At 38.4% G+C, this 5,744-nt stretch overlaps 1 pseudogene; it reads right to left on the bottom strand.

Moving 5' to 3' along the window:
- Positions 1-3,867: 3,867 nt before the first annotated feature.
- LOC120410339 lies at positions 3,868-4,464 on the bottom strand (annotated as a pseudogene).
- Positions 4,465-5,744: the final 1,280 nt, after the last annotated feature.

Here is a 5,744-nt window from a genome sequence, read left to right as displayed (position 1 = left end):
GGTAGAGCCCGTGAAGGAGGGAAGCTGTTTTTAAGATTTGTTTTGCTTCTCATTATCCTTCTCTGATTCTGACCGGTAATTAATTTAATATCCCCAAGCTGAATCTGGTTTTCCTGTGACGGTAGTCGGTGAGTGATTTCTCCCTGTCCTTATCTCAACTCATGAACCTTTTTTTCTATTTCCTCTCCCCTGTCTAGCTATGGAGGGGAATGATAGAGAGGATTTGATGGATACCTGGCATCCAATCATGGTAAACCCAGCACACCTCCAACAGGACTTTATTCTGTTTGTTACAGCCCAAGACCTTCAGCATCACACAAAAGTCAATGTATCATTATACAGATTTAGCTGAAGCTTTATCATTGCTCCTAATGCCACAGTTGTGTTCAGTTTTTCACAGGAAATAAACAGCTAATTTAGAATACTTTGAAACACTGTTAATCATACTTGAAGTTTTTAATTACACACAATAATTTTGTAATGTTTTAAACATAATGTATTTATGGAATAATTAATTTATTTGTATGCAAGTAAATGTAATCATATTAATGCTATAAAGACAAATTAAAACCCCATATTTCTTCATTATATAAATACCCAATCCTAGAATTGAAATACCCCCTGAGGTAATTAGAAATATATGCAGTATTTTCCAAAAGGCATATTATCATCACTAACACATAATCTTTCCAAGTTATTATCATAGTCCCTAATTCTGAGTAAATACATCATAAAATTCCAAGGGGAGAAAGGGAAAAAAAAGATTAGAGAAAGCAGCTCTAGAAGAGCAGCTTCATATACTTCAACAGAACTTGTAACATACTTGGATATCAGACTATCAGAAAACAGGAAGAATTTCTTTCTCTTCACAGATATGAGAGCCGTGAGTTTAGGTGCAAGTTCTGTGTGAGTGCCTCAACAGAAGCAAGGGAAAAGAGGTAGTTCTCCCTCAACTGGTCACCACACAGGTAGTAAAGAACATAGGTTGAGACTTTCTGCTGCACAACAGCAAATTCTGTCTTATGTCAGTGTAAGGGTTTACTCCTTATTTATCCTATTTGAGAGACAAAGCATAAGCTATCACTTAAATTATGTGTGAACCAGGACTGTCTAGCTTGCATGAGTCTGACATTTGACTCAGAATGTATGTCTTAACTACCTCAGCTTACTGCCCTGACTCCTTGTCCAGAAAATAATTTTTGTCTCTGCATTAAAATTTTAAAAATTCTGTCCACTGCAGTCACAAACTCCTCTATTTACTGTGTGCATCAGTCCTTAGAACTTCCTACTGCAGTGCAGACAAAACTGAGAGTTGCTGGGCTTTGTAAATCATTATTAGATGCATTATCCAAGAAACCTGTTGCAATTCAACTCTGAATGGGCATAATAGAAGAAAAGAGTAGCTGGAAAATGGTATTTGCGAGTTGCAAGGCACAGAAACTGTAACTGCTTATCTGGTATGGAAAAAACCCGTAAGTGAGATGCACCCACACGCCCATTTCATACCTAGTCGAATGCGTTATCTCACACAAGGTCCAGGCTCAGGGACAGAACCATTCTCATACTGGTGATGTAATAAAGCAGCTACAGGAACACTGTATTGGGTGTAACTGGTAGGCTGGCTGGGTTTCTGGTGGCTGCAGGATGCATTCTGTGGAGAAAGCTTGGAGCTACTCTGGACCAGTCATAGATGGCTTTGGCAAGCTCTGACACTGCCTCGAGCCACTCATCTTGAACTAAAAATGCAGCAAGCCAAGGGAGCCCCCAGTGCCCTGATTTATACCTGCTCAGGAAAGAGCAGCAGTTACTGGAGGCATGAAAAAAATGGAAAAAACACCTCCAGAGAAATTGAGGGACAATTACAGAGCACATTCACTGTTTTCTTCCCCTGAAACCATGTCCCCCAGAGACGTTGTGAGAGGAATAGAATAGAACTTAGCCATGACCACATGGCTCTAGACTCTTGCACCTCTGTCTCTGCAGCTAGGACCCATCTGACTTGTCCAGTACTGGACCAAAGAACCAAGCAGGGGAAGCAGACAAAACCGGGAGACAGATGTGTTGTCCTTCCCCCCCTTCTAAGGTAACCTTGCTTAATGTTTCCTCTTATGTAAAGCAACCTGAAATCTGTTGTTGCTTTCAGTGAGTGATCTCTAAAGGTCATAGTCCATCTAAATCATTCTATGGTGATAGAGGTTTGTTGTTTATTTTTTTTAGCTCACATGATATTCAACAATTATTATATGGTATGTACATAAGTAGTCATGTGATTTAGCCTGAATTCATAAAAAGGTTCAAGTACTGAGGTGTAGTCCACAGTTCATCTCTCCTTATCTCTCCCTTCTGTGGTCACTCAGACCATAAAACAAGATCCTATGACGGTCATCAATGCCTCTGATCCAAAGGAAGGGGCTGAATCAAAAATGTCTAAACTGAGGACAAAGTAGTCTTGTCAGTGTTCTCATTGGGAAATCTGTACAAGAAAAAACCTCTTAATGTTTCTCCAGCACAATATTTCCAAATTGCATCTGTTTTCTCATGTATGATGTCCACTAGTACACCACTGTGCTCAACCTTACAAAGGCTATCTTGTCTTTAAGGCCAGAGATATAAATATTAAGAGTTTAACATATGGCAAAAGAAAGAAAATGTAAATTTTTCTGTCTCAGGTGCTAGCTACACAAGTTCTACTGCCTGAAATACTCCTTCTCCCTGAGATTTTGGAGCCATGACTAAAAAACTTTCTTTGCTGGTCCTACTGTTTCTACACTAACAAGTATTCTGTATTTTAATACATTTTGTTGCTATCTCAATTTCTGGGTGAACAAGAAATATTTTCCGCAGACCTGGACTCAAGGTCACATGTCAAGTACTCACTTGTGTCAGTTTGGTTATGGTTAGATTTAACAAAAACAGACTGGTCACATCCATACAATGAGTTCTTGTCCCTGATTTCCTAAATGCACATTAGGTAGTCTCAATGTGTTGGTTTTATTCTGGTGTGGTTTTCTGGTTTCAAGATTTTGAAATATTTTTGCACACCACAAGGGCAGCATTTTTATCATATGATGGCACAACCTTTTTTATGGGTACTGAAATGTGATATAAATACATGTACAGGCATCAAAGGGTACAAAGCTTACAAGGCTGACACTTGAGGAATGTATATGATTACAGACAAAACCTGGCTTGTCTAAGTATTGTTTTTGGCAGTAATTGTGCATACCTGTTGGCTTTGAAATTGCACAAAGCAAAAACAGAGAAAAGCAGCACGGTGGACTGTCTAGGAAGACAGTGTTCAAGCTTGCTTCATAATGTTTTTCTTTAGTAGCACAAATATACTGAATTATTTTCCTGAAAATTCAGGTTAAAATTGGATCTTTGAAGGAAAACATCCAAGATAAATAACTTGTTAGCATATTCTGAAAGCATTTCATACCAATTATTTTCAGAAATGTTTTTTTATTGGTTAATCTAAATGTAAAAAGTGAAAGTCTGCCACAGACTCACTTGTATATGATGTTAATGTTCATTACATTAGAAACAATTTTCTGTGAATATCCCCCAGAATTCTATCGTAAAAAGTATTAATCTAACCTTTGAAATACCAAAATAGGAAACTTGTTTTCTATGATATTCACCATCTCAATGAAGCAGACATCCACAGATATGCATTATGTTTTGTAGCACTGATTTACTAGGCTTCAGGGATTTGAAATACCAACACCCATTCCTCAGCACTTCTGCTATACCTCTGCACTAAGCCTAACAGGCTGCTTAGTGCCTGTTTTTATCCATTAGTTGCTGATATTTGGCCAACAACAAAAATTACTGTTTTTCTAAACTCTTCACTCCTGCAAAATCTCCCTAAGCACTTGGTTCTTTTCTTGTATTACTTTGTTCCTTCTCTTGAAGCATCTTATTCCTTTCATGGAGGTCTTTGGGGTCTTCTTGGAGAGCTTTCTCCTAACTTCCTAGGGCCTTTTTCTTCTTTGAAGGGGCATATTCCCCTCTTGCAGAGCAAATTTCTCCTCATTGAGGGAATCTTTTTCTTCACTAAGTGCTTTTTCCTCTACCTGAATGGCTTTGTTGTCCTCTTGAAGAGCTTTAAGCTGGTCCTTGAAGGCTTTGTGTTTTTCTCATAAAGCTAAAATCTCATGCTGAAGAGCTTTTTCCTTCAATGAAAATGCTCATTCTTATCCTTTGAGAGCCTTAATCTCTTCTCTGAGGGCTTTATTTTGTTGGCAGGCCCTTTGCTGTTTCTCAAGGTCATATGTTTCCTCTGAAGAGTCCCTGTGCTTCTCTTGAAGGATTTTCTTCTGTTCCCAAAGGACTTTGTTCTGTCTGTGGGCACTTTGATTCTCCTGATAGAAGGCTTTGTTCTCAATATGAAAACTTTGTTCTTTAGCTGGAGATGTTGATTCTGTTCTTGAAAGGCCATATTATCCTTCCAGTTTGGTTAAATCATGACATATGAGAGGAGATGGCAAATAGCGGCGGCAGCAACAAATTGCTGATTTTCCTTAAAGAATATTTATCCTCTGAGCCAGTCACTTTCTCACTTAGCTGCACCACTCTGGGGCTGTGCTATGGTCCAGGTGGGTGACTCCATCCTTCATAAGCAATAGTCATGAAACAGAGAATAGAGGTTAAGTGTCCATGCATAACAAAAAAGTAAGTAAATAAATACAGTAATAAATCTAAAATAAAAATAATAGTAAATCAATACTGACATTTGACAAGCACGGTATATTTCTGCATGTGCTGAAGTACGTAGAGAAAATTAAATTTCACAAGGCTAACTTAATTATACAGATATTTCCTTTTAGAGTCCTTTTAGAATCTAAAAACTTTGTCAATCTTTCTTACTATATAACTTGAATAAATAACTGAGTGTGCTGGTTTGGGCAAATTTGGAAATATATTCTCTGAGAGAAAGCAGGTTACAACCAGCCCTCCCCAACCAGGCTTGGGAAAAAATTAATTTTCCTCGAAGGAAAATGAAAGAGATAAAAAATATTTATTTAACAAACACACAGGAAAAGGATAATAATGCTAAATAATAAAACCTCTCACTCTGCTGAGAGAAACCTGGGAAAATTTCAGAGTCCTTCCATAGCCTCTCTCTCCTCCTCCTTGGAGATGGGACTGGGTGGCAGGCCCACCTGCTGGGCCAAGGCCTTGGTGGAAAGTCCTCCTGATGTATTCTGATATTGAAACCGTCCAGCAGAGAAGTAGGGAAAAATAGGAGTCCCAGGAAAACAAAGTTCAACTCTCTGGAGGAAAAGGAGCTGAAAAAAAGTGGCCAAAAGCTGGCTGGAAAGAAAGCAAGCTGGGTGCTTCCTCCCACTCCTCTCGCCACAGCTGAACGCAGAGAGCCATCTCTATCTCTGTGTCCTTGAAAACAAACTGCTTTGAAGAGTTTTGTTGGGTTTTTTCTCTCCCCCCTCTCATCCTCAGTTTAAAGGCATAGAAAGGCACAAAATTAATTTCTGGGCATAGGGCAGCGATATGGGATACAACATCATAAAGTGACCCCAAGACACTGAGGTAAGGTGGCATTAAACACTTTTTATTGTTGTTTATTCCTTATTCTACCCTGCTGCAAAAATGTTATATTGTTTGGATTAGAGTAAATGTACAGACTAAGTAGGATTTTTATAAAGTTTATAATTCTTATAAGTTTAATTTCAATATAAAGGACAATATTGTAAAATCAAGCATGTTTTGGATATGTGCCCAGT

This window comes from Corvus cornix, chromosome 1, assembly GCF_000738735.6.
Source record: "Corvus cornix cornix isolate S_Up_H32 chromosome 1, ASM73873v5, whole genome shotgun sequence".
NCBI lineage: Eukaryota > Metazoa > Chordata > Aves > Passeriformes > Corvidae > Corvus > Corvus cornix.
The sequence above is the reverse complement of the archived record's forward strand: the minus strand, read 5'-3'. Positions and strand labels throughout refer to the sequence as shown.